This window comes from Dendrobates tinctorius, unplaced genomic scaffold, assembly GCF_039654945.1.
Source record: "Dendrobates tinctorius isolate UK_male_01 unplaced genomic scaffold, ASM3965494v1 ptg000029l, whole genome shotgun sequence".
Classification (NCBI taxonomy): Eukaryota; Metazoa; Chordata; class Amphibia; order Anura; family Dendrobatidae; genus Dendrobates; species Dendrobates tinctorius.
Window position 1 is genome coordinate 11,412,979 of NW_027361697.1, and position 12,542 is coordinate 11,425,520.

Consider the following 12,542-nt stretch of genomic DNA (forward strand, 5'->3'; position numbering starts at 1 on the left):
AACGCTGGTTTTCACAGGAGGTTCGTCATGACAGGCACAGAGATCTTAGAAGACTCCAGCTGTCAAGGCAACCCATTGGTGAGCCACAATCATATCACGAAAACAAAAGAAAACCACAATCTTTTTGGGGTGCTTGGAACCAAGACAAACAAAGCAAAACGCGCCGGTTAATTTACTCTTTTCTAATAAAGCTTTGCACCTTTATAATTCCTTCTCTGCCCTGTTGGTCTCAGTTCCAAGCGCCCCACAAAGACAGTGTTTTTTTTTTTCATTATCTATCCCTCTCTGAGGGTACTCGACAGGAGCTGCAGCAGACGGGACATACTGCCATTACCTCCAGGACCTGCCATCACCTTCAGGATTCATGGTCATGTGATCACAAGGACCTGTGATCACATGGTGCCCAGTGTGCACAGCGGCTGCTTCCTGTATCCACTGCCGACCTGCACTGGGGAACATCGCAGCCTGGTCACTGTACATCTCTTACCTTTCCACAGATTTAGGTACCTGTGCCCACACCTCTACTCTTTAACCGGGTTATGCAGGGAATGCATAACCCTTAAAGGTTAGTAGCCTCTTGGCTATGTGTCTGCCAAATACCCTCCCTTGCACTAATTGATACCGCTCATGTGCGCTTCCTTATTTCTTTTATTTTAGACAAGCATATCACGGCCGCACCGATGGGTACATAGAATGGCGCATTCCTCTGCAGTTGTGAGAGATTGATAGCAGCATTTAACAAATTACCAGCCGAGTGCGGAGGTCATCTCCATCTGCATAGAATCAGGCTAGCCTTGCGAACCTGCATCAAAGTCAGGGGGCGGACATATGGCGCAACTGTACTTTACATGTCGGGAAAGGTATGATTTTTGTCAAGGCAATGTCCCCTGCAATATGCGGTTCTTAATTTGAAGTCATTTTGTACTGATCGACTCATTTTATTGCAACTTTTTTTTTTTATTGCCATTTCCTACGGTGGCTTACAATTCTCTCACTCCCCGAGACCCACAAACAGACCTGGTGGTGGAGTTGGCATACTTCTGTCCCCACAATGCACTTTCCAGGTCATCCCCCCAGTCCCATCACTCTTATTCCCTTCTTTTGAGGTCCTCACCATCAGGCTCTTTCATCCCCTCTCCCTCAGAGTAGCGGTCATATACCGGCCCCCAGGCTCACCCACCCACTTCCTTGACCACTTTTCAGCCTGGCTGCCACACTTCATGTCCTCAGAACTACCAACCCTCATCCTGGGAGACTTCAACATCCCCATTAACAGCCCTAATTCCACATCTGCACCCCAGCTTCTATCACTAGCCACCTCTCTAGGCCTCTCACAGCTTTCAACCTCTGAGACACATAAGGACGGTAACACCCTTGATCTGGTCTTCTGCCGGCTCTGTTCAATCTCCCACCTAAGCAACTCACCGCTTCCACTCTCTGACCACAACATTCTCTCCTTCACGCTCACAAATCCTCGCCCACCCCAGCTCATTCCTACCTACCACACAGTCAGAAATCTACAAGCTATTAACCCTCAGACACTTTCAGATTCCCTACACTCATCTCTGTCCCCAATCTCCTCTCTTTCCTGTCCTAATCTGGCTGTTCATCACTACAATGACACTCTTAGAAGCACCCTTGACCAAGTAGCTCCCCTCACCCTCAGAACCTCCAAACACAGAGTAAAACAGCCCTGGCTCACATCGCAAACTCAACTTCTCCAGCGATGCTCCAGGAGTGCTGAACGCCTATGGAGAAAAACCCGCACACCAGAAGACTTCATCCACTTCAAATTTATGTTAAGAACCTATAACGCTGCCCTTCACCTTGCCAAACAGACCTACTTCACCACCCTGATCTCCTCACTAGCCAACAACCCCAAGAAACTTTTTGACACTTTTCACTCCCTCCTCAGTCCAAAAGCACAAGCCCCTATCACAGACATTTGTGCTGATGACCTGGCCTCCCACTTTACAGAAAAAATAGATAATATCCGTCAAGAAATCTGCTCCCAACCACCAAGTGCTGTGACTCCCATCCCTTCCTACATCTCCCCTGGCTCACTCTCCACATTTGATCCCATCACAGAAGAAGAAGTCTCCAGACTCCTCTCTTCTTCTTGTCCGACTACATGCACTACCGACCCCATTCCCTCACATCTCCTCCAGTCTCTCTCTCCAGTCGTCACAACCCACCTAACTACAATCTTTAATCTCTCCCTCTCCTCGGGCATTTTCCCATCCTCCTTCAAACACGCCATCGTTACTCCATTACTAAAGAAACCCGCTCTCGACCCATCCTGCACAAACAACTACAGACCAGTCTCCAATCTCCCCTTCATCTCTAAACTTTTGGAACGCCTAGTTTACTCCCGCCTTACTCGTTACCTCTCCATTCACTCCCTTCTAGACCCTTCACAGTCCGGCTTCCGCCCCCTACATTCGACTGAAACTGCACTCATCAAAGTGACCAATGACCTTCTGACAGCAAAACGTAACGGTGACCACTCTCTGCTCATTCTTCTTGACCTATCTGCAGCTTTCGATACTGTCGACCACCATCTCCTACTCTCTAGGCTCCAGTCACTAGGCATTAAGGACACTGCACTCTCCTGGTTCTCTTCCTATCTCTCTGACCGCTCCTTCAGTGTTTTGTTCTCTGGCTCCACGTCATCTCCTCTTCCTCTTGCTGTCGGGGTACCTCAGGGCTCAGTCCTTGGCCCCCTTCTTTTCTCTCTCTACACGGCCCCAATTGGACAGACCATCAGCAGATTTGGCTATCAGTACCATCTTTATGCTGATGACACACAACTATACACGTCTTCCCCCGACCTTACCCCCGCTGTACTACAGAACGCCAGTGACTGTCTGTCCGCAGTCTCCAATATCATGTCCGCTCTCTATCTGAAACTCAACCTCTCCAAAACTGAACTTCTTCTGCTCCCGCCGTCTACTAACCTCCCTAAATCTGACATTTCCCTCTCCGTGGGTGGTACCACAATAACACCCCGGCAGCAGGTGCGCTGTCTGGGTGTTATGTTTGACACCAATCTCTCCTTCACATCCCATATACAATCCCTTGCCCGCTCTTGCCGCTTACACCTAAAGAACATCTCTAGAATCCGCCCTTTTCTCACTATGGAAACAACAAAAACCCTCACTGTTGCATTGATCCACTCTCGCCTGGATTACTGCAATGCTCTATTAATTGGCCTCCCCGTCACTCGACTATCCCCTCTCCAGTCCATACTTAATGCAGCGGCCAGGATCGTCCATCTGGGTAATCGGTACTCGGACGCATCCGCTCTTCGCCAGTCCTTACATTGGCTGCCCATTCATTATAGGATCCAATTCAAAGTACTTGTTCTCACCCACAAAGCTCTCCACAGTGCGGCACCCCCTTACATCTCTTCTCTCATTTCTGTCTATCGGCCTAGCCGATCGCTGCGCTCTGCAAACGACTTTCGACTAACCTCTGCACTAATCCGTACCTCCCACTCCCGACTCCAAGACTTCTCCCGTGCTGCTCCTATCCTCTGGAATGCTCTACCCCAAGAAATCAGGATTATCCACAATTTGCATAGTTTTAGGCGCTCCCTCAAAACACACCTGTTCAGAGCGGCCTATCACATTCACTAATCAAAGTCATTCTCTGTGTAAGTGTGCGTGTGTAGCCCATTCACTATCTCCATCCATCCTTCACTCCCGCAAGATGGCTGGACCTTCATTGTAAATACACCATTGTAAATACACACCTGTACTCTGTATCTCCCTCACCTCATTGTAGATTGTAAGCTCTCACGAGCAGGGTCGTCTTATTTCGTCTTATTTTGCTTTAATTATTGTATTGTTAGCGTTGTTACTTATGACTTGGGTTCTGAAACTGTTAAACTGTAAAGCGCTGCGGAATATGTTGGCGCTATATAAATAAAGATTATTATTATTATTATTATTATTATTAAAGATATCTACTCTGCACCAAAAAAAAGTGAAAACTGTTGGATTATGAATTACATATTAGAAAACAAAAACAATCCATACTTCACAAAATATAGAAATTAAATAGTTTTTTGATCGTACCTGAATTGTTTATTACATTGAATACATTATAATAAATACTTACTCTACATTACAGTGCAGTTCTCTTAACTTCCTGCTACGTGCAAGGAAAGGTAGGTGACAAACGATATCTTATATAACTTTTGCAAATGTTTCTGGATTTTCCCCACGTAATCCCTGGATAGATGATAAAGACAATTATTAATGTGTATTAATGTTGAACTGATATTGAAATTAATTTTAGAAAAAAGAGGGAAACAACTGAACTAGAGATGAGCGACTTTATTCAAGTGAAATTGAATTCTACTCAAATATACAAAGAATCTGGCTCCGAGGACTGGACAGCGGGGAATGAGCAACCAAGGGGCCAGACAGACTAGCAGTGAGGTGAGCATAAGGATTTTTTCTTTGCTTTTTTTTACATCTTAAATTAATTATGTTCTGGGATCTGGAGAGGCCTCCGAAGAATAATAAGGGACATTAAGTTCACAGAGGATAACTTTGCTGTGAAACAAATTGCCTGTGAACATCCACGCATTTTGTCAGATTCTAATTTTGTCAGATCTGCGCATCTTGGATTTTACATAGAGCATATAAAAAAATAAATTTTGAAAGGGTAACCTTTGCTTTAACAAATTTGTTTTTATCTGTTTGATTTGATTTAGCGCTGCTTAAGTTTTAAACATCAAAACTATATGAAAACAGTAAAATAAAAAATACAGCAGATTGGAGAATCTGTGCTACGTCCTTTCAGACTTTGTGGTTTTTGTGGTTATAAACTGTGAATACATCTTAATAGACTTCACTTGCTGAATAAGATTGTAACGCATAACAAATTAAGCTACAGTATATACTTGTGTATAAACCGACCCGAGTATAAGCCGACCCCCCTAATTTTGCCACAGAAAACTGTGAAAGCGTATTGACTTGCGTATAAGCCTAGGGTGGAAAATGCAGCAGCTACTGGTAAATTTCAAAAATAAAAATAGATACCAATAAATAATAATAATAATAATTTTTATTTATATAGCGCCAACATATTCCACAGCACTTTACAATTAAGCGGAGACATGTACAGACAATAAATTCAATACGAGTTAAGACAATTTAAACAGTGACATTAAGAGTGAGGTCCCTGCTCACAAGCTTACAATCTACAAGGAAATGGGGGGACATAGTAGTTGAAAAGTGCTTGTTATTTCAGGTCTGGAAATTATAATAAATAGGAACAAATAAAAGTAAAATTAATTGAGGCATCAGTGGGTTAAATGTTTTTGAATATCCATATTGAATCAGGAGCCCCATATAATGCTCCATACAGTTCATGATGACCCCATAAGATGCTCCATACAAAATACACCCCATATAATGCTGCACAAAGGTTAATAATGGCCCCATAAGATGCTCAATAGAATAATATGCCCCATATGCTGCTCCATAAAGGCTATGGCCCCATAAGATGCTCCATAGATTATGCCTCCATAAGATGCTCCATTTATTATGCCCCTATATGCTGCCCCCATAAGATGCTCCATATATTATGCCCCCATATGCGGCTGCAAATAAAAAAAATGACATACTCCCCTCTCCGTCGCTGGGGGCCAGGTGCCAGTGTCACTGCTGGCTCAGGACCCAGCACCTGAGATATTCACCTGTCCCCGGTCCATCGCTGCTCGCCGCTGTCTGCGCGACCGATATCAGTGACATTCAGGCTGCAGAGGACGCAGTGCGCACTAACCACGTCATCGCGCCCTCTGCTGTCTGAATGTCACTGACAGAGGATGCGGCAGACAGCGGCGAGAAGCAATGGATCGGGGACAGGTGAATATCGCATATACTTACCCCCTCCTGGCAAGTTTCTACAGCCCTGCTTGTCCCACGGTCTCCCTTCCTTCCTTCCTTATGACCGCTTGTAAAACCGGGCCCTGGAATTGCCCAAATAAGTCTCTCAGCACTATAGGTGCTGGAGCATACATGCAAGCTCACATAACCACTAGGGATGAGCAAGTATACTCGTAAGGATTCGGTACTCGGCGAGTAATGCGGTACTCGCGGTACTAGAATCCTAGCGAGTAAATTTCATTACCCGCTACGCAATATTCGGCAGAGCCCGCACAGATCGCACACAGCCTGGCACAGTCCCGCACAGCACAGTCCGCACACAACCCGGCACAGTCCCTCCACAGCCCAGGCACAGACCCGCACAGCCCGGCACAGTCCCCGCACAGTCCCGAACAGCCCAGCACAGTCCCGCACAGCCCGGCACAGTCCCCGCACAGCCCAGCACAGTCCCCACATAGTCCCGGCACAGCCCACAGAGCCAGCAACAGGCCAGCACAGCTACTCGTAACAAGTACAGTGAGTCCGAGTATTTCACTACTCGCTCATCCCTAATCACCGCAGCTAACATTCACAGTGACACATATCTCCCCTTAAGGACTTGTCTGGCGGGCATTTTACATACTCTCCACCTCTGCCCAAAGCAGCGAGCTTGAAACCTTCTGCCAATAAACAGTGGACTCTCAACAGAGTATTGTTATGCAGTTTGCCTGATCTATGCTCTACATGGAAGTTAAAATCCTGAAGTGCTAGGAACTACCTGGTCACTCGGGCATTGTTCCCTTTTTCTCCCTCATCCACTTCAGTGGGGCATGGGCTGACGCCAGTCTGAACTTCCTGCCCAAGAGGTAGTACCTTAGAGAGTCCAATGCCCACTTGATGGCTAAACTTCCTTTTCCACAATGGAATAGTTTTTCTCACAGGATGACAACTTTCAGCTAAGATACATGATGGGGTGCTCTTCCCCGTTCGCCTCCTGAGATAAGACAGCGCCCAGCCCGACATCTGACACATCCGTCTGGACCACAAACTCCTTGGAGAAATCGGGTGCTACCAGAACCGGCTGTTTGAACAAGGGCCAGCCTCTGTTCCTAGAAGGCCGTCTCAGCTTTTGAAGAACACTTAGCCATAGCTGACTTTGTCCTTTTAAAGGAGGTCTGTCAGAGATGCAGCTATCATGGCGAAGTTTGGGAGAAACCAGCGATATAGCCCACAATGCCCAGGAACACCCTGACCTGCTTCTTTGAGAGGGGTTGTGGTCAGTCCTGGATCACCTCAACTTTATTTGGGGATTTATTAAACCCCTGCCTACAACATATCCAAAGTATCTCACCTCCTCCATTCCCAAGGCACATTTTTGGGGGTTTATAGAAAGCCCTGTGTTCTATAGAGCATCCATTACCGCTTTATCTTTGCTCAGATGGCTCCCCCAATCCTGGCTGAAGATCACAAAGTCGTCCAGGTAGGCTGCCGCTTACCTTTTGTGCAGGGGGCCAGGATCCAGTTCATGGCTCTCTGGAATGTAGCTGGAGTGCCTTGTAACCCAAAGGGCATCCTTGTGTTATGGAAGCACCCATATGGTGTTAAAAAGGCAGTCTTCTCCTTGGCATCTTGGGACAGGGATTTGCCAATACCCTTTTGTGAGCTCAAGGGTAGTAATGTACGGGGCTGGCCCTCTCAATTAGTTCATCAACCCGGGGCACTGGGTAAACATCACACTTTGAGACTTCGTAAAGCTTCCTATAGTCATTGCAAAACCGCCATTCCCCATCTGGTTTCTGCACTAAGATTACTGGACTGGACCAGCCACTCTTGGACTCTTTGACTCCCAGGCTCAGCATCCGCTTCACCTCCTTTGAGATTACCTCTCGACGAGGTTCAGAAATCCAGTATGGCTTCACGTTGACCCGGACATGAGGCTCCGTCAGGTGAATTTTCTAGCTTACCTCCCCAAATCCAATACCTCATAGGGACCCTGCCACTTGGCCAGGAATTTGGTCTCCACCGTGTGCATCGGCACCAGTACTCGATCCTCTGGGTTGAACTGTCTCACCCTTGCCGACCTATTATAGATTCTCGACTGCGCCTCTTGTGCTTTGAGGAAGTGTTTTCATAAGGGGCCTAACCTTGGCAATCCTCTCTTGCATCTGGGCCACATGCTCGATTACACTCCGAAAGGATGTAGACTCCGCCGCCCATGTTTCTTTTGCTATGTCGAGGAGTCCACTGTCCACTGTGTCAGGCATACAACAGTTCAAAAGGGGAGAACCCAGTAGAGGCCTGCGGGAATTCTCTGATGGAGAAGAGAAGGTATGGTAGTAGACAGTCCCAGTCCCGGCCGTCCTCCACGACCTTCTTCAACATGACCTTCAAGGTTTTATTGAACATTTCTACCTAGCCATCCATCTGAGGATGATAAACTGAGGTCCAGAGTTATTTGCAGTGTTTTGCACAACTCCTTCATCACCTTTGACATAAAAGGAGTCCCTTGGTCCATCTGGATCTCTTTCAGCAACCACGTTCTCTTGCATCTGGGCCACATGCTCGATTACACTCTGAAAGGGTGTAGACCACCGCCCATGCCACAATTTGTGCTTATGGCCACTTGGGTCACAGGGTAGTTTTTCTCATCCGCATGAATATAGTGGACGTCCGCCCTCTTTCCAGGAATTAGCCGATGAGGAATTCTGGCCCTCACTAGGGTTAACAAACTTCCTGAGTCCAGCACACCAGTCACTTGCACCCCGTTTACTATCACGGGGCATGCCTGCGGCCCCTCTCCTGTTTGGGGAAGAGCAATGCTGGCCGGATAGGCAAAATACAAGCAGCGCCGTCCTGTGCTGCAGTCCATTGATTCAGTGGTCATGGGACAACAAGCGGCTATGTGGCCAGGGGTATGACACATCCAACAAATTACACTATGGGAAGGGACCTTGGACCCAACTCCGGTGCTCTTGGACACCCCCCACGTGTGGCTCTAGCTCCCCTCTTTTGGGTGTCAGCCCCGCTTTAGAAACCCCAGTATGGGGATGCTACAACCCCTTGCTTTCCGAAGGACTTTTCAGCCACCTGGTACCACTCCACCAGGCTCAGTAGGTCATCAGCATAATGGGGATCTCCCTGGGAAACCCAAGATTGCACCCCTCCTTGGTAGGGTGTGTATTAACCTGTCCATGACAACCTTCTCCACCATCTTTACTGGAGAGGAGGATTCAGGTTTCAACCATTTTTGGACCAGGTGTAGGAGATTGCACTTTGGGACCAGGGAGGTTTGTCACTGTGATACGCCCACTCGTGCACCCGTTGCGCTCTGACAGTCAGAGTCACTCATAAATCTGCCAGGATCTCAGCCTTTAACTTGGCGTACTCTTTTGCATCTGCAATGCCAAGTCATAATACACTTTCTGTGGTTCACCTGTCAAATACGGCGCCAGAACCTCTGCCCACTGCTCTATAGGCAATTTCTCCTGTTCCGCCACTCTTTCAAACACCACCAGGAATGCCTCAATGTTATCACCCGGGGTCATCTTTTGCAATGCTCTCTTTACCGTCTTCCTCTCGCAAGAGTCATCACCTTGAGGTTTTGGCGTTCTCTCTGCTGCGGACTTCTCCCGCCAGGAGTTCCATCTGCCTCTGCTGCTGTTGAATTTGTTGCATCAGGAGTTTGTCTTTTGCTGTATCTGCTGCTGCTGCTCTTGGTGCCGCTACTGCTCTTGGCGCTGCTGCTCTTGGCGCTGCTGCTGTTCTCTATGCTGCTGGTGTTGTTGCTGCCATATCTGTTGCTACTGGAAATTAGCCAGCATGAGTTGTTTTACCAATTCCTCCATGTTGTCAGATTTTGCTCCTGTAGCTGCTTTCACCCAGAACATCGATATTTGTGTGGCAGTCACACTGGCCCTTGGGATTCGTGCTCGTGCTTCTAGCACCAATTATAGAGGCTTTACTCACTGAGCTGCTCTTGAGGTAGGCACGGGGAGGTAGTGTTCATGCAATAGTTCATGCAAGTTTATTTAACTTCATAAACAGCTCCAGGTGGTAAAACAAAACAGAGCCTTGTCTGACACAAAGTGAAGAACAAAGTGAAAACAGAGTCCATATGGTGTTGCGGGGCTGCCCTCTCAGGTCAGTGTCTTTCACAACACACACTGGTGGTCTCCTCACCTCCAGCCACAGACACTGAATGAGAAACTCGGCCTCCATTTTATCTGCCAAACCACGCCCCTGGGTTGGGATATGTGAGCGGTCATTCCCACCCTGCTCTAATGACCGTTCGTAAAACCCGGCCCTGGAATGGCCCAAATAACGCTTTCAACACTATACAGTAGGTGCTGGAGCACATGGAGAAATGTTTTTTTAAAACTGCATCCAAAGATTTTCCCTTTTCTGAGAGCAGTTTCAAACACTATTTGTTTCAGTGTCCGGCTGCTTCATTCCCTACCCCTGCTTTTATACAGGTATGAATGATAGTCCCTCTTGATTGGCTGTATAATACCGTGTGTTGTGATACAGTTAGGTCCATATATATTTGGACAGAGACAACATTTTTCTTATTTTGGTTCTAGACATTACCACAATGAATTTTAAACAAAACAATTCAGATGCAGCTGATGTTCAGACTTTCAGCTTTCATTTGAGTGTATCCACATTAAAATTGGATGAAGGGTTTAGGAGTTTCAGCTCCTTAACATGTGCCACCCTGTTTTTAAAGGGACCAAAAGTAATTTGACAATTGACTCCAAGGCTATTTCATGGACAGGTGTGGGCAATCCTTTCATTATGTCATTCTCAATTAAGCAAATAAAAGGCCTGGAGTTGATTTGAGGTGTGGTGCTTGCATTTGGAAGGTTTTGCTGTGAAGGACACATGCGGTCAAAGGAGCTCTCCATGCAGATGAAACAAGCTATCCTTAAGCTGCAAAAACAGAAAAACCCATCCGAGAAATTGTTACAACATTAGGAGTGGCAAAATCTACAGTTTGGTACATCCTGAGAAAGAAAGAAAGCACTGGTGAACTCATCAATGCAAAAAGACCTGGGCGCCCATGGAAGACAACAGTGGAGGATGATCGCAGAATAATCTCCATGGTGAAGAGAAACCCTTTCACAACAGCCAATCAAGTGAATAACACTCTCTAGGAGGTAGGCGTATCAATATCCAAATCTACCATAAAGCGAAGACTGCATGAAAGTAAATACAGAGGGTTCACTGCACGGTGCAAGCCACTCATAAGCATCAAGAATAAAAAGGCTAGACTGGACTTTGCTAAAAACATCTAAAAAAGCCAGCACAGTTCTGGAAGAACATTCTTTGGACAGATGATACCAAGATCAACCTCTACCAGAATGATGGAGAGAGAAAAGTATGGCGAAGGCTTGGTACAGCTCATGATCCAACGCATACCACATCATCTGTAAAACACAGTGGAGGCAGTGTGATGGCTTGGGCATGCATGGCTGCCAGTGGCACTGGGTCACTAGTGTTTTATTGATGATGTGACACAGGACAGAAGCAGCAGAATGAATTCTGAGGTATTCAGAGCCATACTGTGTGCTCAGATCCAGCCAAATGCAGCCAAACTGATTGGTCGTCGTTTCATACTACAGATGGACAATACCCAAAACATAAAGCCAAAGCAACCCCAGAGTTTATTAAAGTAAAGAAGTGGAATATTCTTGAATGGCCAAGTCAGTCACCTGATCTCAACCCAATTGAGCATGCATTTCACTTGTTAAAGACTAAACTTCAGACAGAAAGGCCCACAAACAAACAGCAACTGAAAACCACCGCAGTGAAGGCCTGGCAGAGCATCAAAAAGGAGGAAACACAGCGTCTGGTGATGTCCATGAGTTCAAGACTTCAGGCAGTCATTGCCAACAAAGGGTTTTCAACCAAGTACTAGAAATGAACATTTTATTTACAATTATTTAATCTGTCCAATTACTTTTGGTCCCTTTAAAAACAGGGTGGCACATGTTAATGAGCTGAAACTCCTAAACCCTTCATCCAATTTTAATGTGGATACCCTCAAATGAAAGCTGAAAGTCTGAAGTTCAACTGCATCTGAATTGTTTTGTTTAAAAGTCATTGTGGTAATGTCTAGAACCAAAATTAGAAAAATGTTGTCCCTGTCCAAATATATATGGACCTAACTGTAACTGGTAGCCATTATGGGAAGTCTGTCTGCCTGTGACTAAAGACATGTTATGGCAATCCAAAGTTAGTAGCAGATCCAGTACCTCCTTAATATATAAAAGTATGCAAATATAAGGGATTCACAGAGACTGTTTCATGCCCTCTACTCCCTAAGTCCATCCCAGTTAAAAGTTGGTATATCCGATAATGTAATATATACGGATATGTCATGAGATGCTGCTGTTTCATGCTATGTATTGTAAATATATATGGTCCTGTGACTGTATAGTAATAGGGAAAGTGCAGTATTTAGTTTAGCCCACTAGAGGGAGGCATATTAGAGTACAATAGAATAAGATAGATCAATAGGATAGGATTTAGTTAATCTAGGAGGGGCCAACAGTGGGTAAGTCAGTAAGCTTCCTGTATTTTTAGTCATTAGGGCCTTAGAGCCTGGACAGGGCAGTTGTGCCGCGAAACGTTAAGTAAAGGAGCCCAGCCGTCAAGGGTCTA